The sequence below is a fragment of the Podarcis raffonei genome, chromosome 3 (genome assembly GCF_027172205.1).
Source record: "Podarcis raffonei isolate rPodRaf1 chromosome 3, rPodRaf1.pri, whole genome shotgun sequence".
Taxonomy (NCBI): Eukaryota; Metazoa; Chordata; class Lepidosauria; order Squamata; family Lacertidae; genus Podarcis; species Podarcis raffonei.
The window spans coordinates 16239727-16266526 of NC_070604.1; the positions used below are offsets into that span (position 1 = coordinate 16239727).

Consider the following 26800-nt stretch of genomic DNA (forward strand, 5'->3'; position numbering starts at 1 on the left):
TTTCACTATAATGTTAATGGTTTCTGTTTATTGTCTTTCACCTGCTCCTCATTAACTGACCAAACCAAAGAGTTGCTAGGTTCCTTCTAGTTCAGCCATCTGTAACAAAAAACTTTAAAATTAAATTATTGTCTGAATAAACCATAATATACCTGACATGACAATTCTATGGAAAATCAAGTCACACTTAATGAATTTTATGTTCCTAAAGTAACAAAGTGACTTCCGATATGTAGAGTACTTAAAAACACACACCAATTATTGCATTTATTTCTTTTTACACTTTCCCCAAAATTTTCTTTTTTTCCCAAGGGCTTCAACATTTCCAGAAAATTTAACAACTCAAAATAGGACATCTGCTTGAGGAAGTATTTTCTCTGCATTGCTTTCTTCCTTCCTCAGCAAACTTCTAATTCCTGAGTGGTAATCTGAATCAAGGGTGGGGAACCTCAGGATTATGGGTCAAATCCATGCCTCTCATTATTGCCCTTGGACTCTTCTGCCTACCACACCCCCTCCCCACCCAAACCCCTGTCTCCTCAGGCTGTACCCCTCTGGGGCCTTCATTCACACCCTCCTTGGATATTTGCGGCAGGCTGCAATGTGTTCTTGACCTCCAATACTACATCTTGCTTGTCTGGTTGGAAAACAAGAGAGGCATAACCAGCCTATTGTAGAAAGGTAAAAATTACAGAAGGGAATGCAGACTTTGAGCTGAAAAGGGTTCCCCAGCTGTGATCTGATGAGTTATTCTACTGTGCATACATTCGATAATTGTTAGAGGGAGGTTGTTGCTCCTACAAGCTAGCAAACAAATTGCTGCCAAAATCCAAAGGAGCAGAAAAGACTATTCATGTATGTGACCACAACTGCACGGATGTTATTGGCCCAGAGATGGAAAGAAGATAAAGTCCCTACCAGAGTAGAATGGCAGATCAAATTGATGGATAATGCTGAAATGGCTAAAATGATCGGAAGAATCAGAAATCAGGAAGACCAAAATTTGAATAGGGAATGGGGGAAATTTATAACCTATCTTAAAAACCACTGTAAACAGTTAAAATCGTTAGTTGGATTGGAATACCACTTGCAGCTTAATGATGAATTTTGGACACAATGGAGATGTAAAAGATTTGGATTCTCATAAAAGATGCAGGAGGAAATTATTAACAATAGGATCCACAAAGGGGAGGAGGGGAGTCCAGGAGATTCCTTGGAATCTTGTTTTTATGTTGTATGTTCGATATATGACTGTAAAATTTTAAATCTGAAAAACCAAATAAATAAATTTATAAATAAACAAATTGTTATTCTTGCTCACACCTCAGTAAGAACTGATTCATGCACACAAATCCTATGGCATTTCGGCATCCCTGATTCATACCAAGTATTCAAAGGGATTTTACCAGCAAAATTACAGAAGAGTTGTTTTAGTGTTTGTACAACTGTAGGACTGCAAAAAGAAAAGAACCTACTATTATTACGTTAAAGAAGATGATGCACACGGAAGCAAGGAGACAGTCGTGAAGAAAACAGCAGACTCTGCCCCTACTATTTGTAATGTTTGGAAGTAAATTCTATGTGGCAGGGGAGAAGACAAAGCAGACCTAAACCCCAGCCAGGGAGGGAGAATTAAAGTCAACAGAATTACCACTGCATGACATATTTACACTGCTGTATATTCACTGACTGGAAGACCAACTATAGACCCCAAGCTAAAAGCCTGTGATCCATAAACCAATTCTCATCCCATTTAAGCTCAATTCAAAACTGCTTCAGTCCCTTTTGCATAGGCTACTGAATTAATGCAAAGGAGAGGGCTTCAGTTAATTGGGCTGTCAGCCATCAGTCAGATTGGCAATACCTGGGCGGAATGATCAAATAGCTTGCCCCAGCGTACATCAGTTTTCTGTATTCCAGTTTGGCAATCTCCCTCACACCTACTTCAAAATAAAAGGCACAAAATACCTTGCTTTCAACGTACGTACAGCATTTGTCAAGGTGCAGTTTGCTCCTAGCACGTGACATGATGAAGGATGTTAACCCCAAATTATAGGGCAGCCAATTGAAAAACCACAGAGGATGTGTGTTTTTTCTTGATGCCGTACAATTGAACTTGTTGAAATAATTATCTAGGAATGCTTTCCAAGTGAATAGTACTTATTGTATCTGGAAGTGAACACTGCATAGAGCCCGGAACACAAGGCCATATGCAGCTATTAAGCAAAGTGAAAACTGATCCTTTAGATTTGAGTTCATTGTCATACTGCATATGATGTTACAATTATTATTTCTAATAACACTTCGGAAAGGTACAAATTGCACAGGTTCATGTGTGATGAGACCACGCATAGAGTTTTAAATTAACCCCTACAAACAAAACATTTTTTTCATTCCTTAAATAAATGCCTTCTCCCTTGAATTTGCTCCCTATTAAGGAGCCTGGTGTTCATGTTTGAGCCTCTGACAAATGGGTCTTCAATAAGCAGCACCCCCTGATGTCTTGTGATTGACAGACAAATGTCAAATTTGGCCAGGAGGTGAGGAGATAACAATCATGTCCACCAGCCAGAACAGGTTTCCCACCCCTCTTGTAAGAAAAGGTCCAGTTACTCTATATTACTTTACCAAAGTGTTTACCTTAATTCGATGCAATTACTTTTGTAGGTACAAAATATTTCTTTTATGATTATCAGAGGCCTGAGATGATTGATAGCTCAGTCAGTAGAGCAGGTAGTGGCCAATTTGTTCACCTTATATTCTGCCATAAAATCCAGAAGCAAACAGGAGGACAACCTTGTTGGCCGGGACCAATATTTTCTGAAATCTGTATAGCAATGGGCCAGTTGCAAGCCATAGAAACTCAATGTTTTGACTCCCTCTTTACAGAGGCCCTGAGAGAAGAACAAGAGAGGCTGAAGAAGAGAGAAGGCAGGAGGTTGGAGCTAAGCAGGTTCAGGTTTTGAAGTAGGAGTTTGTCCTATTATTTAGAGACAAAAGTGACAGAATGGGAAATATTTGAAGAAAAGGAGGAACAAACTTTTTATAATAACTGACTTTGGTTAGGTGGATTTCTCTTGATTTTTTGTCATTATTCCTACTACAACTTAGCATTTGTGTTAACATACTTATTTGAATTATGGTGCTGGAGGAGACTCTTGAGAGTCCCATGGACTGCAAGAAGATCAAACACATCCATTCTTAAGGAAATCAGCCCTGAGTGCTCACTCACTGGAAGGACAGATCCTGAAGCTGAGGCTCCAATACGTTGGCCACCTCATGAGAAGAGAAGACTCCCTGGAAAAGACCCTGGTGTTGGGAAAGATTGAGGGCACAAGGAGAAGGGGACAACAGAGGACAAGATGGCTGAACAGTGTTCTTGAAGCTACCAACATGAGTTTGGCTAAGCTGCGGAAGGCAGTGGAAGACAGGAGTGCCTGGCGTGCTCTGGTCCAGGGGGTCACGAAGAGTCAGAAATGACTAAATGACTAAACAACAACAATACTTATGTGGCAATAATAAAAGAGCAAAACTTGAAGAACTGCAAACCTTCTTTAGACCAGTTAAGCTTTGCAAAGAGCCATTCTTGATTTATTGTATCTTTCATGGGTATTGGGGAAATCTGAGATCCTTGATTGATTTGGGGATCCTCTCATGTCCCAGCATAAAGGTTTTTCGTTCATTCAGGAGAGCTCTAACCTCTGAAATGATCAACACCCAATAGCGTGTTATTGTAAGTGGAACAACAGCAGAAAGACTTTTGAGATTTAGAGTACACCAATCCCTCTACCCTTGTAGAATTTTGGGGTAGAGGGATTGGTGTACTCTAAATCTCAAAAGACTTTCTGCTGTTGTTCCACTTACAATTCTACAAGGAAGGCTCAAGCAGTATGTGGACCGAGAACTCCCAGAAGTGCAAGCTGGATTTAGAAGAGGCAGAGGAACCAGAGACCAAATTGCAAACATGCGCTGGATTATGGAGAAAGCCAGAGAGTTCCAGAAAGACATCTACTTCTGCTTCATTGACTATGCAAAAACCTTTGACTGTGTCGACCACAGCAAACTATGGCAAGTTCTTAAAGAAATGGGAGTGCCTGATCACCTCATCTGTCTCCTGAGAAATCTCTATGTGGGACAAGAAGCTACAGTTAGAAGTGGATATGGAACAACTGATTGGTTCAAAATTGGGAAAGGAGTACGACAAGGCTGTATATTGTCTCCCTGGTTATTTAACTTATATGCAGAATTCATCATGCGAAAGGCTGGGCTGGATGAATCCCTAGCTGGAATTAAGATTGCTGGAAGAAATATCAACAACCTCAGATATGCAGATGACACAACCTTGATGACAGAAAGTGAGGAGGAATTAAAGAACCTTTTATTGAGGGTAAAAGAGGAGAGCGCAAAATATGGTCTGAAGCTCAACATCAAAAAAACGAAGATCATGGCCACTGGTCCCATCACCTCCTGGCAAATAGAAAGAGAAGAAATGGAGGCAGTGAGAGATTTTACTTTCTTGGGCTCCATGATCACTGCAGATGGTGACAGCAGCCACGAAATTAAGAGACACCTGCTTCTTGGGAGGAAAGCAATGACCAACCTAGACAGCATCTTAAAAAGTAGAGACATCACCTTGCCAACAAAGGTCCGTATAGTAAAAGCTATGGTTTTCCCAGTACTGATGTATGGAAGTGAGAGCTGGACCATAAAGAAGGCTGATGGTCGAAGAATTGATACTTTTGAATTATGGTGCTGGAGGAGACTCTTGAGAGTCCCATGGACTGCAAGAAGATCAAACCTATCCATTCTGAAGGAAATCAGCCCTGAGTGCTCACTGGAAGGACAGATCGTGAAGCTGAGGCTCCAATACTTTGGCCACCTCATGAGAAGAGTAGACTCCCTGGAAAAGACCCTGATGTTGGGAAAGATGGAGGGCACAAGGAGAAGGGACGACAGAGGACGAGATGGTTGGATAGTGTCTTCGAAGCTACAAACATGAGTCTGACCAAATTGCGGGAGGCAGTGGAGGACAGAAGTGCCTGGCGTGCTCTGGTCCATGGGGTCACGAAGAGTCGGACACGACTAAACGACTAAACAACAACAACAATCCCTCTACCCATAAACATTAACTATCTTGGGGGGAAATCCAACACCAATGAAAGCACATCATGATCCTATTGAATTGAACGTAGAAGTTTGATTTTGTTTAGGATTAATTGGATCAAAAGACTAGAATGCAGTTAGTCAACAACACACACTGAATGCTTTATCAGAAAACCTAATGTTGGACAGTTTATTTATCAGAAGATAGTACTGCTGCATTTCAGGTCTTACTCAAAGTTTCAAGAACTGAGTCCCTTCAGGGTTTTGAAGGAAAGAGTTGAATTTCAGGATGTGGAACCAGAAGCAAAGGAGTAAGCGAAGAAATAAAGAAAATATTAAGAATATCACATAGTAAAAGGTCAGAGGCATTCCTTTTAGGAATTTTAAATGACGATATTCCAAAAGACAAAACTATTTTTTTCTTATACGCAACGTCTGCAGCAAGAATCCTGGTGGCTAAGTACTGGAAAGGGAATCAGTTACCCACCAAGTGAGAGTGGCTATGTAAGCTCTCAGAATACTTAGAATTAGCCAAATTGACAGATATAAGAAGACAAAAACCAAAAAGTGAAGTAAAAAAAGAATGGGAGTGCCTAAATGAATACCTCAAAAGTCAAGGTTCGAGGGCAGAAATCTGGCTGAGTCTGGAATAACCTTGTGAAGTGAAAGGATATGAAAGAAGGATTTATATCTAGATGTTAGGATAGAGTAGATAAAGAAAACAGGAAAACTGGAAGACACAATGAGAGATAAAGGAGGTGCTGTGGGATTGGTGGAAGTCAATGTCTTGTTGTTTTTTTAGTGTTTATAATATTAACTTGTAAGATATGGATTTGTTTATTTGTTTTGTTTTGGTTTTGTTTTGGTTTTGGTTTTTTTAGTTTTTGAATGTTGATTTCTCTGTGTTGTGTATTGTTATTTTTTGATAGCTTTCGTGTTGTTGTTGTTGTGTGGAAAATACGAATAAAATTCATTATAAAAAAAAAGGAGTAAGCTATTTTCTCAGACTTTCCCGATTTTAAAGTTTAAACCACCACAACCGTTCCTCCCCACTTTCCTCTTCTTCAGTATATTTCTCCATGCAAGAGAGTGACAGAAAGACAGCAGACATGATGGTGGCTATGGCTAAATGCAAGGAAGCAACACACACATAAAGAATAACCACTTGGTATGCAAGCCCATTTTCATGCAGAGTTCTAACTTAGCAGTGGTCCATCCACTCAGAGCCACCTAAAGCTGGCATGCAAGTGAGTCAACTTCCAGAGCAAGTGTGTTCATATCTGACAGGTCACAGGTGGGACATTTTCATGGGCTTTGCACATGGCCGTCAACATGACTGTTTCAGCCCTGAGTGTTGTGCACCAACAGAGTAGTAATAAACAGAGGTTGAAAATGTAGGAGAGAAAAGTGAAATTATCTTTCACTGGAGATAAATTAGAAGGGAATACTTGACACCACTTGTTAAATGATCAATAGATAGCCCACTTTTGTTAGTTTGTCATTAGCTGCAAACTAAGTACATGATGACCCGACACTCAAAGAAACCTCAACACCCACAGTTGTTCAGTGAACTAATAAATGCTGATTTATTCCAAACTCAGCAGGCAGAGTGCATGCTTTGCATGCAGAATTCTCGTGTTCAATTCCTGGTCTGGTTGGGAAAGACCCCTGCCTAAAATCCTGAAGAGTCGGTGTAGAAAATAATGAACTTAATGGTTCACTATCAAGTAACTTTTTAACATAAGCTATGGTGACAGTTCTAAACAACATTGGCTTACATCATAATAAACAACCCATATGCTGAGGACCAGTTACAGACATGTATACTGTTAAATGATGCTTTAAGAAGAAGTCACTATTATAGATTGGGTGATAGTGCACTGGGATAATTTAGGTGTCTGCAACTTATTTTTTGGGGGGGGGAGGTATTGAAGTTTTCAAAAGACAATAAAAGCAGCAAACTAATCTACAGGAAAGAAAGGAAAGAAAGGAAGGATCTAAAGGAAGAAGGAATGGGAAAAGAATCTACAAGATCCTCCCTCGTCACTGTATCTTAACTTTCATCCCCTATAGAGGAAGATGTGCCTTTCCACCTCTCACCTGAACTCATGATCTCCTCTTACTGGTTGTCAGTTTTCAAAAAGTGAAGATCTGGACACAAAGGGGAGGGAAGGCAAAGTTGTTGAGAAAAACGAAGAAGAAGAAGAAGAAGAAGAAGAAGAAGAAGAAGAAGAAGAAGAAGAAGTAGTTTCTAACTTATTTTTTTAGAAAAATTGCCCAAAAAAACCCAACAACAATCCGAACACTTCAGATATGGGCTGCCGTACACACAAGTGTTGTCTTGGACATTTTTGCCACTTTTCAATAATTTCGCATGGGAGCCATTTTCAGTGGATGAATCCCAGCTATATCCAGGAGATTACAGACATATGGCAGCCCTAGTCCACATTGCCCTTCACTTTTATCTGTACAGTGGTACCTTGATTCTCAAACGGCTTAGTTGTTGAACAAATCGGCTCCCGAACTCCACAAACCCAAAAGTAAGTGTTCTGGTTTGCGAACGTTTTTTGGAAGCTGAACGTCTGGTGTGGCTTCGGTTTGAGTGCAGGAAGCTCCTGCAGCCAGTTGGAAGCTGTGCCTTGGTTTTCGAAAGGTTTCGGGAGTCGAACGGACTCCCAGAACAAATTAAGCCTGAGAACTAAGGTACCACTGTATATAGCTCTTACTTAATGAGAGAGAATAATAATATAAGAATAATAATAACAAAACTACCAAGGAGGATAAAAGTAAAGAGAGACGAAAGAGAAAGAAATAGATAAAGGGACGTCCAGTAATCTGTCTGTCAGTTGTGTATACAATCTTTCTTCAAAATGGCCAAATGCTCATTGTAGGTTTTTCCATTATTCCTCCCTTTGCTGGATGTTGTTTTTCCAGTCCTGCACCAGTGCTCTCCAGTTTGTTTATTTTTTTCAATGCAGAAAGTCTAAAGAATATTACCCAGTTACTGCCTACATGGTTATAAAACCTTTCCTCTATTATTTACACCTGTTATTTATTTTCATATTAAGTGTTTTTTAAATAAAAAAAATCAAGTACAAACTTCTAATAGTCCTGTGCTATTTTTACTCTCTGTGTTTTAACAGATTTGTTTTTATATTCTTTTTCTAAAATTCTGTTACAATTTAATTACTTTTTAACTGTTGATATTTTATTTTGCTGTGTCCTATGGCCTTTTAAAATGTGTTTTTTGTGGGGGGTGCTATTGGGTTTTTTTTAATTATGTATTTTATTTTGTTATTTTATATCTTGATTTTATTCTGTGAGACTCCCAGGTATAGGGCAATACATAAATTCAATAAATAACAACAACAACAAACAACAACAACAATTCCCCCACCCTCCAAACACACACAAAGCGCTGCCATGTGCCACAAGTCATTCCACAAGTGCCGCTCTTGAACTTCTAGGGCTGGATTCAACTGATGAGTCCCACTAGCTGAAGACCACACAAGGACTTCTCTTAGCAAAACAGGCCTTTTCCTGCTCTTCCCCTCCTGTGAGACTCCACACTGATTCAGGGTGAAATGTCAGGAGAAGCTCCAGAATAACATGCATGGGGGCAGAGAGGGGAAATGGTTCCATCATGGAAGCAGAAATACTTGCATTGGTGAAACAACCAACTTAGTGCTACAATGAATTCCTCCTAGAGGCTCGACCACCAGTCTCAGAAAACTAAAAAGGTAAAAGGTAAAGGATGCCTGGATGGTTAAATCCAGTCAAAGGTGACTGAGGTTGCTTTCAGGCCAAGGGAGCTGGCATTTGTCCACAGACAGCTTTCCGGGTCATGTGGCCAGCATGACTAAACCGCTTCTGGCGCAACAGGACACTGTGACTGAAGCCAGAGCGCACAGAAACTCTGTTTACCTTCCTGTCGCAGTGATACCTATTTATCTACTTGCACTGGCGTGCTTTCCGACTGCTAGGTTGGCAGGAGCTGGGACAGAGGAACGGGAGCTCACCCTGTCGTGGGGATTCGAACTGCCGACCTTCTGATCGGCAAGCCCAAGAGGCTCAGTGGTTTAGACCACAGCGCGACCAGTGTCCCTCATAGCCATGTAGGGATCCCACCTTAGGGGAGTAAATTGAGCTTGACCTTCTGGTGACTTTCAGTGCCCATTGTCAGGCTGAAAGGCAAGATATGAATATTTCAAATAAACCAATGAACAAAACAAACATTGGTTCAGCTTTAATCATGGATAACCTCTGAATAGATCATTATCTAAAGTGGGCTACAGTCCAATTCACAATTCTGAGTTGTGTTTAAACTGGGAAACTAATTTCCTTCTGACTAAGAGGAAGTGCAGCTTAAGAGGACAGCAAAATTAAATGATGCCAAGAGAAAGCAAAACACAGGATTACTGATGCTACTGTAAACCAGATGGATCCCCCCCCCCTGCTCGACTCTGCTCAGCTCAAGGGGGAACTTCAGAGTAACAGATTCCCAAGGTGAAAACACCATGAGAATACAGCAACAGAATTAAGGATGCGAGCCTAACACTTGATGTATGCTGAAGAGCTATGGAATACAGTAGAAATTGCACAACAGTGGGGGAACATGAGGCACGCCAGCGCAATGGTTCAGAAACCCTGAAAGAATGCCACGCTGGTGCCGTCATCGAATCACAAAATTGTAGTCATTCTGCAAGTGAGCACCCAAATTGAGGCAGAGCCATGGAAGCTACAAAGCAGCTGTCGCCACATATAATAATAATAATAATAATAATAATAATAATAATAATAATAAAAAACAACTTTTATTTATATCCCACCCTCCCCAGCCGAAGCCGGGCTCAGAGTGGCTAACAACAGTAAAAAATAATACAACATTCTAAAATAATTTCATTATAAAATCAGTTCAAATCAAATTAATGACAACCATTGGGCTAGAGTTCTGTGAGGATTGCCAAAGGAGGGGGTCCCAGCCCTTCAGCCCCCAATCATGCACCCCACAGCAATGGAACTTTATGCTGACAATAAAACTGGCCCTCCCCACTGAGCTCATTAAATGGGGGGAAATGAACACCACCCTTCCTGGCACAACTCATGATTAACTGGCAGCAGGACCTCTGCACTCAATCACAGCGCGTTATTAGTAAGCTACTCTGGGAGCTTTTCCTCAGCTGAAGAACAGGGTAAAGGTGCTTCAAAATTAACACGGCTTTTGAACAACAAGTATTCTTGTGTTTGTTGCACGCTTGAAAGACTTTTATCTTTCTGCCACAGCGGTACCTATTGATCTACTTGCACTGGTATGCTTTCGAACTGCTAGGTTGGCAGGAGCTTGGACCGAGCAACGGGAGCTCACCCCATCGCGGGGATTCGAACCGCCGACCTTCCGATCGGCAAAGCCCAAGAGGCTCAGTAGTTTAGACCACAGCGCCACCCGCGTTTCCATGCGCTCTGGCTTACGTCATGGTGTCCCTTTGCGCCAGAAGCAGTTTAGTCATGCTGGCCACATGACTCGGGAAAACTGTCTGTGGACAAACTCCAGCTCCCTCGGCCTGAAAGCGAGATGAGCACCGCAACCCCATAGTCGCCTTTGCCTGGATTTAACCGTCCAGGGGTCCTTTACCTTTACCTTTTACCTTTCTGTTGTTCTCATCTGCTGTGGCTTCTGCGCTGCCCTTCCCAGTGCTCAAAAATCAAGGACGGTGTAGCCCTTGCAAAGTACACAACAACTAAGCAAGCCAGCAGTGCTATACTCACAGATTAAAGAAGATTTTCTTTTCAGCTGAATCCTTGGGGACTGTATCTCCCGTCACAGAGGAAGCACTACGTTTCTTACTGTCTATCCCTTAAACAGAAAGGGAAAACAGGAGAACTTTCTAATGCCGCAAGAAGAATGCCAACTTTATATTGACACCCACCAGACCGCAATATATGACAGAACTCTGGAGAACTGTTCCTTCCCCCAGCGCTCCTGGATTAGGCAGTAAAATGCCCCTCAGCAGATGCTCCTGGGTTGTGAGTATTTTTCAGTCCTCTGAGTTGCAGATAAATAGCCGTCTCTTCATCAAAACATCTGCCACACAGGCTTCCTCTGGGCTTGGGAATCTGCAACTCTCCCTTCCACTTTCTCTGATGAATTGTAAGGCTTCTCTTTTTCACTCTCCAGTCAAGGTGACTGCTTACTATAGGGAGACTCAAGAGGTTGCTTAGGCAATTTGGTGGGAGAAAGGATAGGATCTTCAGAAGAAACTCATTGGCTGTACGAAATGGGCAGCAAGCCTTCACTCAACCATTGCCTATTTTGCCCTGGTTGTAGAAGTTACAGATGGGGCACTTCAACGGCTCGCACCCTGCCAACTACTTTGTAGATTTCACTGCAACTCTGATTACACCGTTTAACCAAACCCCTTACAAACTGTAGTTCAAAAACAGACATAAAGTCACCAACACACCTTGTCATTTACTTGGAAGATATTTATTAGGCGTGAAAACTTAGCATGATGCTCTGCAAGGGTATCTTTAAAGCAGGGTGGATAAAAATCAATGATTTTTTATTTTTTAAAAAATTAAAAAATCAGATTTTTTAATATAAATTGGATTTTTTAAAATTTAAATCAGTTTTTTTAAAATAAAAAGCTTTTGTAGGAAAAATCTTTCTAAAGATAGTTTTCTATTTAAATTACATTATATTCCAGGAAATAAGGATTTGTTTTAAGTTTTTCATGTGTGCTAAAACTCAGTCTAAGTTTTTTTAAAAACACAACAACGTTTAACCACATCAGTTAACAAACATGGATACATATGCTGTAATGTTATTGCTTTAGTTAAATAAATTGTTTAAATTGTTGTTAAGGAAATGACTATTTTTCTCCTTCCAATAAAGTAGAGCAGACAAGTTATTAACTTATTAAACCTCACAATAAGTTCATAATTATCTGTCTGTGTATTTCTAATAGTATAACCAAATCAGTAATTTTTGATATACCTGTAAAAGCTACTCTGAAAATTTATTATTCCAAAAGTGAAACCTTCATCTGGTTGTAAATATTAAGATTATACCAGCAAGAATGAATCTTTCTGCTAAAAAAAAGAGATATTTAAATCAAGTCTTACTGACTAGTGATTTAAATCAAATCCACCTTGCTTTAAAGCAAAACAGCTAATTAACAGCAAAAACACAAGCCATTTTAAATATCTGTCTCAGCAACGTGAGCTTTGGGATTAAAGCATCTGCTTATGAAACATCCATTTGAAATATATTGGGTCTAGTTATGTAAACCCTAACCTTTACTATAGCCATAATATATATTTAAAGCAAATGAAATTCACCAAGTGTGGATCCTTATGGAGCCAAATGGCACAAATCACACACTAGGGAGAATCCTTGAGGTTGCAAAAGTACAGGCAAACTTTAGGGGCTAAAACCATAAGAGGTAATGGTAAAGGGACCCCTGACCATTAGGTCCAGTCGTGGCCGACTCTGGGGTTGCGGTGCTCATCTCGCTTTACTGGCCGAGGGATCCGGCGTACAGCTTCCGGGTCATGCGGCCAGCATGACTAAGCCGCTTCTGGAGAACCAGAGCAGCGTACGGAAACGCCGTTTGCCTTCCCACCAGAGCAGTACCTATTTATCTACTTGCACTTTGATGTGCTTTCAAACTGCTAGATTGGCAGGAGCAGGGACCGAGAAACGGGAGCTCACCCCGTCGCGGGGATTCGAACCGCCAACCTTCTGATCGGCTAGTCCTAGGCTCTATGGTTTAACCCACAGCGCCCCCCGTGTCCCTAAAACCATAAGAAGGGGACCCCAAAAGAGCCCAGTGAAGTCCAGGAATGATGGCTGACCCCTGGAGGCAATGACCACAGAACAGAAAACCAGAAGGGGGGGTGGATGGAGTGGTTGGAAACCTGTATGGGAGAAATTCCTATTTGTTTCAGCAACTGAGTTCCATTTAATTAAAAAATGCCCAATGTTGTATCCAACATTAGTCACACTTAACAAAGACCCACTGAAATTAATGGTCATGACATATTTGGGTCTGTAATGTCACCGGGTCGACTTTGAGCAAATCTTAGTGGGCTACAATCCCAAATCTTCAATCTGTCACTTATGATCACTCTCTGTCGAAAGCTGGGGTGTAACCTTCGACGCCTCCCTCTCTATGGAGGCGCAGGTTGCAGCTACGGCAATTTTTCCATCTCCGCCGTATTAAGCAGTTGGTCCCTTACCTTTCTCGCCCCGATCTGGCTACAGTGATCCAAGCGATGGTCACCTCCAGGCTTGATTACTGTAATTCGCTCTATGCGGGACTCCCCTTGAAGCTGACTCAGAAACTCCAGCGGGTGCAGAATTCCGTGGTGAGACTCCTTACGGGGTCCTTGCCATGAGATCACATTCATCCAGTGCTTTACCAGCTGCACTGGCTCCCGGTGGAGTACAGGGTCAGTACCTACAGGACCGCCTCTCATGGTATGCCCCGTGTAGGACCTTAAAGTCCATAAATAACAACACTTTGGAAGTCCTGAACCCCAAGGAGGTTACGATTGACCTCAACCAGGGCCAGGGCCTTTTTAGCTCTGGCCCCGGCCTGGTGGAACACCCTACCGCAGGAGATCAGGGCCCTGCGGCATTTGACATCTTTCCACAGGGCCCGCAAGACAGAGGCGTTCCATCTGGCCTTTGGGCTGGACTCAGTCTAAACCCCCCTCTCATTTATTTATTTTTGATGGAACCCCTTATATGGGATTTGTATATCAATATTCCCTTGGCTCTTTTTGCTGGCCCATGTAGGACCAGCATGGATAGTTGGCCCCAGTGAATATTTGACGTTTTCTCCCCTTATGGCTTTGATTTATAGGCTACCACTAAAACGAGGCTGCATTTTAAGCTGCATTTTAAACTGTATTCTAACATATTTTAATCAACTTTTAAAAAAATGTTTTTACTGTATTTCTATTCAGTGTTAGCCGCCCTGAGTCTTGGCCGGGGAGGGTGGGGTATAAATAAAATATTATTATAATTATTATTATAACCAATATTAACCGGCACTTTCAAACTGACAATCCCAGTTTCCTTTCAGAAGGCCTTTCCCTCTCAGGAGTGCAGCAGGTTTATTTATTCTGACAATCAAAGGAATGATTCTAAATCATTTCACAACCATTATTATAGCAGCTTAAAATCAATTATATAACAACTGTATACACAACTATATAATCATGCTGACATCTAACCACAGTTTGTGTTGTCGCAGTATCAGCCTCCTTCACTGTTGCCTGGCATCCTCTTCGCAATACTCCTCTCTCCCACTGAAACAACATGTGTTCAGTCTCTGCTACTGGAGAAGACAGCCTCTCCCATGTACGGCTCAGCCACACTGTCATCCGAAGCATGCCCTTTAACTCCAGATTCACTTTACAGAAGGCTGTGCAAAGCAGAGGGCTTTTGCAAGCGCAACAGAGGAAGCCCATCATGGCTTACGCTAGCTACCTCCACTGATAGGATTTTAAACTTAACTCATTTTCTGGGAGGAGCAAGAACTCTGCATAGATGTAGATGACTTAATTTGCACACAGAAATGTAGGTAAAGGACCCCTGGATGGTTAAGTCCAGTCAAAGGCAACTATGGGATTGTGGTGCTCATCTCGCTTTTAGGCTGAGGGAGCCAGCATTTGTCCACAGACAACTTTCTGGGTCACGTGGACAGCATGACTAAACCGCTTCTGGCACAACGGGACACCATGAGGGAAACCAGAGTGCATGGAAACGCCATTTATCTACTTGACCTGGTGTGCTTTCGAACCGCTAGGTTGGCAGGAGCTGGGACAGAGCAATGGGAGCTCACCCCTTCACACAGACTTGAACTGCCAACCTCACGATCAGCAAACACGAGAGGCTCAGGGGTTTAGACCACAGCGCCACCCACATCCACTTCCCGTAAGTAGAGAGGCCCTGTAATAGATGGATTGCCTACTTGCCAGCTCTTTGCCTTGCCTGCTGCTTCTCTGTCCGCCTGCTGTTGCCCATTTCTGTGAGATGACCACTACACTCATACTTCTGCTGACCACCTCACTAAGAGAAGAACATACAGGGTCCACCATCTGCTACCAACTAAGCCCACCTCACCGAGAAAGAAATTGTGCTGACATGTATCTGCTTTTGGCAGCTTCCTCAAGAGAAATAAATATTCTGCCCACATGTTACTGCCTGCCTGAGTGGAAGAGGAATGAAGAGGAATGAATGCTGCACCCCACAAGATGATTCTTCCTGCCTGAAGGACAGGGGCTGCCCACTATGGTCCATGCTAGCCACCTGAGGGAGAAAAACTGGCCACTGTGATCTCATGCTGATGCTGCCTATTTCACAGACAGGCCACTGTGTTCTCACATAGATGTGTCCAACCAGGAGAGACACAGGCCATTGTGATGTCATGCTGATGCTGAAGGAGAGAGAAACTGGCCAATGTACCAGCCCACAACTGCTGTTCACCTGAATGTACCAGCCCACAACTGCTGTTCACAAGGACATACTGCCTGGCACGCCAACACATTGCTCACCATGTTCATGAGTATTATGTCCTTTGCACCTTGGACCAGGCTGGGGTTTCTTAACTTGCTTTTACTCTCCTGTTCCTGCATATTAGGTTCTCTTACCAGAGGTCTATAATAACAAGGTAATGAATCAACCACATTTATTTGTACAAAAAAGGCAGGTAAAGGCAAAAGATAAAGGACCCCTGGACTGTTAAGGCCAGTCAAAGGCGACTATGGGGTTGCGGGACTCATCTCGCTTTCAGGCCGAGAGAGCCGGCGTTTGTCCACAGACAACTTTCCGGGTCACATGGCCAGCAGGACTCAACTGCTTCTGGCACAACAGAACACCGGAAGCCAGAGCGCACAGAAACTCCGTTTACCTTCCCGCCAATGTCGTACCTATTTATCTACTTGCACTTTCTGGAGTGCTTTCGAACTGCTAGGTTGGCAGGAGCTGGGACAGAGCAACAGGAGCTCACCACGTTGCGGGGATTTGAACCCACTGGCAGAGGAAGAGGAGTGCGGGGGGAGCGTACAGCCCCCGGCAGCACGATCCCAGTGTGGTGCCATTGCGGCTGCCCCCCCTGCGCTGGGTGCCATGCCCCCGCAGGCAGCATGCCACGCCCCCAGGACGTGCACTACGTCACGCCCACACCTCTCCGCCCCCCGGTGCCAGAGCATGAAGTTCCGCCACTGTTTGAACCTCCAGCCTTCTGATCGGCAAGCCCAAGTGCCTCAGTGTTTTAGACCACAGCGCCACCTGCATCCCACAGGCATGGCAATTCATTAGCTCCGACTAAAAAAAATAATAGCAAAATAGCACTGTCCCTATCAGTCTTCAGCAGTCATTTGCATTACTTAAGGTTAGGTTGAAACACCTCCATTTTGTAAGTTCTTTTTTTTTTTTAAGAGTTTACATTCAAAAAGGAGGGCTGATCCTAACATTAGGCAGAGTGAGATGACTGCATCTGGAAGCTGATTTGGGTTGTTATGAAAGAGGCAGAAATTTTTTATCTGAGTAATTTATTATTATAGTAGTCTTACTGTCAGGGAGTGGGATTTTCTGCCTCAAGAGCCTTGGGTACTACAAACCTTGCCTGGAGTGGTGGGACAAGTGCCAGATTTATGTATAAGTTAAACAAGCTATAGTTCAGGGCCCCACTTTCTTGGGGGCCCCAAAAAAAATTAAAGGGGGGGAAACTGGATGTACATTTCCAAAATATAAGATAAAAAACAAATAAAATAAAATCTATATACAGCAACAGTGTTTTGTGTTGTATAGGCTCCTATGATGTAAGTAATGGGCCCCACCTGCTAGCCTGTCCCCTAAAATATCACTGGTTAGATCCCTATTAGGTCCATAAATTACCATATAGCATATATTCAACACAAAAACAGCAACAATTTGTTGTTGACAAAGGACAGCTGGACATACAAAGGGCGCCATTACCTTCAGTAGCTTAGGGCCTCATCAAACCTAAATCCGGCCCTGGGTGGGACCCTCCATGTTCTGCTCTGCAAAATGTCATGGGCCAGCCCTGCCACACACAAACCTTTAGCACCTTTATCATTCCAGCCTCACAGATCGATACTTCTGGAGAACGCTTTTCACAGCACTTAGTGTTTACTACTAGAGGGAAGCTGTTTTTCTCTGCTCTGAAAAGCAGAGGAATTGCATCTCCAGGGTAACATTACCTAAGCTTGTTTTTTAGCAAACAACACTCTGATGTCACTCTTCTCTGACATCATTAATCGCCACAGAAACCTCTTCAGACCAACCTCAAGCCTGAAATAAATACTGTCAATCCATACAAATTGGAGGGTAACCCAGAATAAGGATTCTGCAGCTGCCAACTGAGGCCAAGAAATGTAAAGGGGAGGGGGAGAGAGAAATAAACTGCTGCAATTAAACTGGGCTTCCTCTCGGACACTAAAAACCTAAGGTAAACCTTCCAACTTAAAGCACACACAGATATTTTAATTATCTCAGACTCAGAATCAGTTCTAACAAAACAAAGCCTGGCATACGTTGATGCATTAGTGATTAGTACCACACAAATGGGGAGGAGAGCAAGGTTTTATTAGATATGGTCTTACTATCAATTTTCGTGGCATTATCAGATTACATAAAGGCCAGCTGGGAAAAACAAAAAGGCCTTTCTAATAAAATGCTCATTAATCTTTCCTCTCCAAAAGCACCCGTCCTAAATGGAGAGCAACCAGATGGATCTTGTTGTTCAACGACACATGCGGCTTTTGCCATCCTAGAACAGCCAGTCACCACGGCTAAGCTGCCTGATCACTACAGACTCAAAGTATCTTCTACAAGAGCAACATTACAACTTGCAAATGCATTTGGTGGAATTCTACGGATGTGAGCGCTTCACTCTATTAACATTAACTGGGCCATACGGTTAACGTTTAACTGTTCTTTTGTTTCCTAAACAATGGTTAAGAATCCAACTGTACATTGAAAAAGGTGATTTCCCTTGTCAAGCCTTGCCCCCAGAAGAACAAGGGCACCAAGGAGTCTTGCTTGTAAACACAAAGGCTGAAAATGCAAGGAAGCACAACTCTTGTGATTAAGCGTGTTCTCCTTCATGGAGAGCACGTGTTGCAGTGGGGGCCGCCAGGACACGCCAAAGTTGGGGGCGGGCTAATTGATCATTGGCCACTGGTGCGATTGGGCTTCCCTTGTTGTTGGGATGAAGTTAATGTTGCTAAAACTCCTTGCACAAGGCTAGGACTTCCTCTTTTCACCCGTGCGTCGGATTGCCCGTCCCCCCCTCCCTAGAATTAGGGTTGTTCACTTTGACCTTGCTATGCCTGTCATGGGGTCGTCTGCTCTTGGGGCAGGGGCCCGGTAGGAATTTTGTCCATCTGGCTGATTGGCTGGGGCCATTTGGTTTTTGCCTACTGCGTAGCAAATCGTCACAACTTGTAAGGTTGCGGTTAGGCATTGGTTTATGGTTTGGTTGGTTGAGGGGCATGGATTGGCTGTGCCTGCCCCTCTAATGCTGCTGCTGCAAGGGATTCCGTTAAAGGAATCGGGGGCTACCTATTGCTTGTCCACCCTGTCAAGGGGGCTTGGGCCACTGCAAGAGCTCCTGGCTGCATTTGGGGAGGGCTGAGGGCAGGTTCCCTGCTCCATCGCTACCCCCAAGTGTATTCCCCTTTTCTGACTTTCGCAGGCATGCAGAATGTCAGTCTGTCCCCCACGGTGGGGGCAGATAGTCGCAAACAATGCTTAAGCAACCACTCACATGTTTGTATTTGTGGCCAAATCTGTGGCCAAATTTGTGGCCAGTTGTGGCCAAAATTATGCCAAAAACCTTAAACAAAATTTTTGGTGTGATGTGTGAGTTATTGGGGTGGCCCTGGGGACCTCAACACGCAAATGCAAACCATGGTTTGGATCACTCTTTGAGCCAACTCCAAACTATGAGGTTTAGGTATTTAGACATAATGGCTTGGTTCGCACATCATGGTAAGTTTTCCCTAACATTACAGACCACGGTTAAGGAGGAGATACCTTAAAACAATAATTTAAAAGTTCATTCAGCTGACATGTAAACATTCATATAGTGTGGAAATCTTCGCAAAAGTTTGCAGTGAATTCTTTGAAGGCAAAACATTGAGGCCAGCAGTTTGCTTAGCAGCAAAGTTGCCAGCATTCATCTGAGACTACACCTCCCTTGGCACAGTTTATATGCAAGCAGACGACATCAGGAAGGTTTTTCCAAAGATAAGAAGGGAACCTCCCACTCTTAGCAAGATTATCTTGATATCAGATAAGGCGGACATTGTTTTCAGGGTCAATAAGACATTAAAGTCAATGCATAATGCCTCTAGGCAATATTGCCAGTTTTGAGAGGGGGCTGTTATCCAAAACTAACAACTTTTTTTTTTTCTAAATCAAACTCTGTGCCTCCTGGTTGGTCGTTCAGGAAAGGAGCATTGCACAATTTAATGCTCCATTCCATCATCCGAAAACAATGGTTCAAAGGAAATACCGTCAATTGTTGGGGCATTATCCCAATTAACCCACTAGTAATGGAATAAGCTGAGGAAAATATCATTGTGTATTGTGAATCAAAAGAGTTAACGTTGCAAAACAGGGAAGATTTCCTCTATAAGAGTTACGCTTCACTCCTAAATCCTGGAAGAATTGAAACGTGGCTGCTAATTGGTTTCACAAAAGCCCAGATTATATCCAGGAGATGGAATCAGCAAAAGTATAAAACATACATTAGAGACATGAAGCATGTAGAGTATAAAACACAAATGATTGTGCAAATGTATCACTGTGTGGAATTTAAAATGACCTCTCCACTAAGCATGCCGCTTTTCTTAATGCACTTCTGAGATTCATTAAAGGAAATCCCCCTTTATTTTAACGAACATATATTTGTCTTGCAACAAAAGTTTAGAGGAGTGTGTACAGAGGGAAATGAAATGCAAAAAAGAACAGGTAGTGTTAACTACCTGAAAACATAATAGTTACAGTGACCAATTATCAAAGGAGCAGAGTGATCTCACATTCCACATAGCTTCCAGAATCAAACACAATCTGACAAAAACCCAAGTCAAACAGACAGTGTTACTGAGCTACAGATGTTAGTTTAACTAAGGATGTCATCTGCGCTGATCTCTAAGTGCTTTATTTACCTTAAATGCTACTTGCAGCCTTTGCACCAAGGGGTGAAAACAACATCGGCCATTTGCAACCCCCTTATTTTTATTAACGTGCAAGTTCCCACAGTACAAAAGTCATGGAGCAAGAAAGCATTCCGGACAAATTCAAAGAGGCGAGGTCTACTGATGACGAATGAAGGCACAGCTCTAGAGAACTGCTGGCTTTTATTTTATTTTAGAAGAGGAATCAGCCCTCCTGCGTTTCTTCACAGGTGATGCTGTGGCAAAGCCATCTCACCCGCAACTTCTAGAGATGGGGAAAGGAGGCAGAGAACTTGTAGTGACGGTAACAGGAGGACCAGGCAAGGGAAATTCGACAGCTGAGATAAGTGCTCACCCCAACATGGCAGGCAGCAGAGATGGGGAGGCATTTTGGTGGTCTCTGGGGCAGCCTGTGAACATGTGCAAAGGGTTTGCCCCACCTACCAGCAGTGGCCAACTGAGTGCCATTGCTACTGGGTGCCATTCCCCTCCTTTTTATTGAACAACAGGGTGCCAATGTGAGGCCACCACTTCCTCTGAAGGCCCCAACTTCTATTCCCAGCAAGTCCAAGTAGGGCGGGGAGGAATTCCTGGCTGAAACCAAGCTTAGTGGGCCAATGGTCAAAGAATCAATGGTCTAAGGCAGGTACAAGGCATGTTCCTAGGATTTAGCTTCTTAATACAGTAGTACCTCGGGTTAAGAACTTAATTCGTTCTGGAGGTCCGTTCTTAACCTGAAATTGTTTTCAACCTGAGGTACCAAGTTAGCTAATGGGGCCTCCTGCTGCTGCTGCACCACCAGAGCATGAGTTCTGTTTTCATCCTGAAGCAAAGTTCTTAACCCGAGGTACTATTTCTGAGTTAGAGGAGTCTGTAGCCTGAAGCGTATGTAACCTGAAGCATATATAACCCGAGGTACCACTGTACTACGTTGAGATTTGGCTACATGGGGACATATGAAGCCAAGTCAGAACAAGACCATTAAATGGGGCTTTAACTTGTTGGTAAACAGAAACGTTGGGCAGAGTTGACTGTGCAAACCAGTAGCGTCCATGTTTTCTTCCATACAACACCCCCCCACACACACACACCTTTTCTGGAAAAAGTTATGCCCCCCTCAACAGCCAAACCTTTGTTTGCAGGCTTCTAAAACTACTACTGATGTAATTTTACACAACAATGCTAACTATGTCTACTCAGGAAGTAAGTCCTGTTGATTTCAATGGGGCCTACTTTCAGGTAAGCAAGGCTGGGAGTACAGCTTTAGATTCTTACAAAACAAGACTGCAAAGAAACTCCTGGACTTCTTTTTCCTTCCTCCCCATTATGGATCCTATTGTTAGTAATTTCCTCCCGCATCTTTTATAATAATCCAAATTGCTTACATCTCTATTATATCCAAAATTCACCATTAAACTACAAATGTTATTCCAATCCTATTAACGATCTTAACTGTTTACAGTAGTTATTAGTTAAATTATAAATTTCCCCCATTCCTTATTAAAATTTTGGTCTTCTTGATTTCTGATTCTTCCCATCATTTTTTGTCATTTTGGCATCATCTTAAATTTTGACCCAGCCAAGAGATCTGAGGTTCACAATAAATAAACAGATTAAAAAACACTCAGGAATCAGACCTGATACTACCTTTAGATGACAGCAACATATATTTCCCTTGATAGCTGGTAGCAGAGAGATTGTTCTCCAAAGATATATACATATTCTGAGATGTGCAAGTCTAGTTTCTCCGATCAGCACCAAGGGAGTACAAGTTTCCCCAGCCCAAAGTAGCAATGTGATATATTAGATTAGAGCTGCAAAAAGAAATTGCCTCCTGAGGTTTCCTTCAGATGCTGCCAGATTCACTTGCTATAACCCTTGACACCTTCTGTTGCTCATGGCCTGTTCTCTTGCTGTGTATAAGGAGCTATGATGAATCTGATGCCTTTGTAACCGGGCAATTAGCTGGAAGGAGCAAGCTAAAGATTAAAGGAGCTTTTGCCAGTTTCAGCTCAAGAGCCAGGAGGGCAATCCCTGCCTGAAGCAATGCATACCATCTATGCTAAAGTTTCCTGATGTGATAGGAATTTTGTGGTCTTAGATATATGGTAATGCTCATAACCGCACGTACATAGATCAGCACAGGAAGACCAACCTGAAGCCATTTTGATTCCTAAACTGAGCAAATGTTTTCTCTGCAAGGTCAAAGTGGAAAAGCCTCCCCATTGTCTTTTCCTTCACAAATCCTGTCTTAAGGGTATGTCTGTGTTCGAATAGGGTGTGAGCCTGTGACCTGGTCCAGGAACTAAGTATTTATCACCACAAAAGAATGGCCAGGCTCCCCAGGCAATCCAATCAAGTAACCTGCCAGACAGGAGATAAACAACAGGAGAAAACAATATTCAAATTTCTGTTTTAGACCGCCTTTTCTGTGATGTAGGTGTGATGTATCTGAGGGTTGTCTTACGTTACACCCCTTCTGTGATGTATGTATGATGTTTCTGGGGGTGGTCTTGATCTACAGGATGGGAATTTCAAAAGTCTTTATAAGGCCTTGCATGCCATTTTTCTGGGTCCCTCCTCTCTCTGGTGGGTGAGGGGAGCACCCTGTTGCAATAGATCAATAAAGATCAAGCTTACTAGCTGCTTTGCTTCTCCATATTCTCTGGTTGGCCTCTGTTATTCTCTCCTAGCAATAGGGAACCTATGTAAGGACTCTATATGGGCTCTTGGATACCCCATAAGGGAAAAGGGCAATTTTTGTTTACAACACTGACACCAATAAAATCAAACATGAGCTCTTGTTTAGCATCTCCACATACTTCCCAAATCTCCCAAAACATGGTTTATGATTCATACAATGGTGGCAATTTTGCACCATTGCGTATAAACAGGAAACTTACCAAGTAGCACTTATCCAACTGTTATGTTTGAGTGGCCAGGGATACTTTTCTTTCTGCAAGAAGCAAAATAGTGAAAAGGGTTGTTTACAGAAGCCCCATTGTGCAAAGCCATCTTTATAAATCAAAACATTATCACCGTTATTAATTTCTTCTAGCATTTCTTGGTCAGTTTTCTCAAAACGACCCAAGACAGTTTACAGACACACACAGACACAACAGAATGCACAACAATTTCTTCTTTAAGAAATAAAACTAATGATCAGTGAAAACAGGCCATTACTTTCGCATTATATATATGGCACTATGCAATCACTTCCAAAAAAAAGGAAAAAAAAGAAAAAAGATTTGTTACATTTCCCCTTAAACCACAAGTGGGAAAATGCTAGACATGTGTTTCAATTAAAGAAAGACTAGCCAAGCCTACGGTGGTAGGGCGTAGCACAATTCACATCTACATCTAGTCAAACATTTATTGCCAAACCCAAAGAACAGGGAAAGAGTTACAGGCGTGCCATTATACAGAAAACAACACCTGACAACACCCTTCACATATAATATTTACCTATATATGGAACATTCTCTGTATGGATTCAGGAATGTCCCAGGTATAGAGAAGGTAGCTTTTTGTCAGTCAGATGTTGCTCTCTACCTATAGCCATAAAAAGCAAAAATCCCTCTAATATTCATATTCTTTTCAGACTAAAGAATTTAGGATTTTTAAAAGGTCTGTTTCAATAAGTTAGTTATATGTGCACCTTTAAAAAAAAACCATAGAAGGGAGCTCTTTTCAGGATAGATAACAATAGATGCTGATGAGATAGATGATAGATAGATAGATGATAGATAGATAGATAGATAGATAGATAGATATGATAGAAGGAAACCACAGTTATAATCAATCTCATCTCCAATTCAGAAATGCATTTGAGACACTTGGATTTCAGTCAATGGCATCTAGTGTAAGTGATGCTGCACAAGCCTTTGATTCTACTGTGCTTCCTGCACACAACTGGGAATGCAAGAAGCACTGGTCAGGATCCAAAGGACCTTGCAACTAGCAACATACAACTACAGAAGCATAAGGCTTGTGTTTCTCAGACACTAGCCATTCATGCCACATGGAAACCCTTTCTGAAACAAATAAGGAGTTTCAAAAGTAAGTTGTGGCGTGGCCATGTGCTTCCTCAAGCCTAAGAGTACTCCCAAAGTAGTGCTCTGGGTCCTAGACATTGGGGTGGGGTGACCTGAGTCCACCCTTTGACTTCTACTACTTTGTAGACCAGGTCTCCTCAACCTCAGCCCTCCAGATGTTTTGAGACTACAATTCCCATCATCCCTGGCCACTGGTCCTGCTAGCTAGGGATCATGAAGGTTGTAGGCCAAAAACATCTGGAGGGCCAAGTTTGAGGAAGCCTGTTGTAGACTGTATAGCTAAGTCTAGAGGTCCATGCACCTGTTGCATGGAAGGGCGAGAAAGCATCAGGAAAGTGCAACCAGAGTTCTTAGGTGTGTTGAGGAACGCATTTGTCAGAGACCCACAGTTGGACCCCCTCATTCAGGGGATGAGGGAAGAGGACTCCAAGCCAAAAGGGGAAGGGTTCTAGAGGGGTCAACCCCAAGAGCACTTCACCAGATCAGCCTGTGGGGACAGTGACCCTCCAGCCTGAAGATGTGACAACAACAACAACAACAACAACAACAACAATTTATTATTTATATCCCACCCATCTGGCTGAGTCTCCCCAGCCACTCTGGGCAGCTCCCAATCGAGTGTTAAAAACAATACAGCATTAAACATTAAAAGCTTCCCTAAACAGGGCTGCCTTCAGATGTCTTCTAAAAGTCTGGTAGTTGTTTTTCTCTTTGACATCTGGTGGGAGGGCGTTCCACAGGGAGGGCGACACTACCGAGAAGGCCCTCTGCCTGGTTCCCTGTAACCTCACTTCTCGCAATGAGGGAACCGCCAGAAGGCCCTCAGCGCTGGATCTCAGTGTCCGGGCTGAACAATGGGGGGGGGGAGTCGCTCCGTCAGGTATACAGGTATACACTACTGTCCTCAGACTCACAGGAGTCTGCCATGAAACCAGAGGCTCACTTGCTCCCCTTCAGTAGGAGACTACCAAAGCAGGCTGGGCCCCTTTAGCTGCAGAAGCATCTTATGGTCCAGACAGCGCTGATAGTTGGGATGCAACTGCTATCATTATGTAGAGCTCAGTCTCAGTGTGTTTGTTGCTGAAGCAACACAGCCTTGCCTTGCCTTGCCCTGCTCCCAGCCTGCGCTTTGGGCTGCTTTGCTGCAGAGAGCCAGACAACATTCAGGCCTTGAAGATCCTCAGTGTAAAAATACCTTTAGCCTATTGAAGAAGTAAATTGTCAAAGAACACTAAAATGTAATGCACTCAAATCTAAGCTGGGCAGAAGCTTCCTGGGTTTAGGAAGGAGGCGCCAGGGCTCTGACAGGATGCTGGAGCCATGTTCACTCCTTCCTGAAGCCAGATGGTCTTTGGGAATGTGGCAGGAGGGCTTGGCCCCCTTAGGGGACTAGGCTAGCCCCGCTAGTTCACTGACTGCACACTACTGAGTTCCATCTGGCAAGTAGAAAGCCTTCCACTAACGTAATAATTGTAACAGCATTACTTTGAATTCCACTGTTCTGAAGATGGCCACAGCACAACTTTAAAAAGGGCCTGACAATCCAGGACAAAACAAGCTCATGTGAACAGCAGATCTGACTCCCATTCCCTTCTTAATGGCTAAAACTAGGTTCAGTTGCACATTACGCTCATGGTTTTATTTTCCGAACAGGAACATTAAAGTGATCAAATGTCTAGGAGTAATAACCGAAAAAGGCAAAAACAAAGCTTAGTATATATATTTCTGACATGACTCTGAAGGTCTGCATATTAAATTATTGCAAAAGAAAACAAAAACTTGAGTGGAGAAACATTTAGGTTTCCCACTGCCAATGTCAACACGACAATCTGTCTCCAATTCCCCATTGTAGGAACCCTAAGCGCTACAGTTATATTGTGTGCTATAAGGTACAGTTACAGAAGAATTTCTTGCTTCAGAGTAGTGCTGTGCAGCAGAATCTCAAGTAGCTTTCTAAAGAGTTCCCTATAAAAACATAATCGTACAGCACAAGCATCCAAACGTTAGGAAACAAATCCACCATCAATGGATTGCCAATATCATAATGCCTCTATGCAGATATTATATTGCAATCACACTTGAAATACTGTATGGAGTTTTGGGTGCTGCACCTTAAAGAGAAAGAAAGAAAGAGTTTGGATTTGATATCCCGCTTTATCACTACCCGAAGGAGTCTCAAAGTGGCTAACATTCTCCTTTCCCTTCCTCCCCCACAACAAACACTCTGTGAGGTGAGTGGGGCTGAGAGACTTCAGAGAAGTGTGACTGGCCCAAGATCACCCAGCAGCAGCATGTGGAGGAGTGGGGAAGCAAACCCAGTTCACCAGATTACAAGTCCACCGTTCTTAACCACTACACCACACTGGCTCTCCAGAATATGGTGCAGCTAGCTGAGCAGAAAGAGGAACCACCAAGCTAAATGCTGT

The 26800-nt window shown here is 42.9% G+C and overlaps 1 protein-coding gene across 13 annotated transcripts in view; it reads right to left on the reverse strand.

The window, feature by feature from the left end:
• PLCB4 (phospholipase C beta 4) overlaps nt 1-26800 on the reverse strand; it is a 208693-nt gene that overhangs the window by 104778 nt on the left and 77115 nt on the right. For 8 of the 13 annotated variants that reach the window (XM_053380670.1, XM_053380668.1, XM_053380669.1 and 5 more), the window contains one exon: nt 23223-23275. The exons of 3 other annotated variants lie outside the window; for them this stretch is intronic. The gene's annotated coding sequence lies outside the window, so the exon portion shown is untranslated. Of the gene's footprint in view, nt 1-10869; nt 10958-23222; nt 23276-26800 lie in introns of all 13 variants that reach the window. 2 more of the 13 variants (XM_053380661.1, XM_053380666.1) reach the window with 1 other exon arrangement.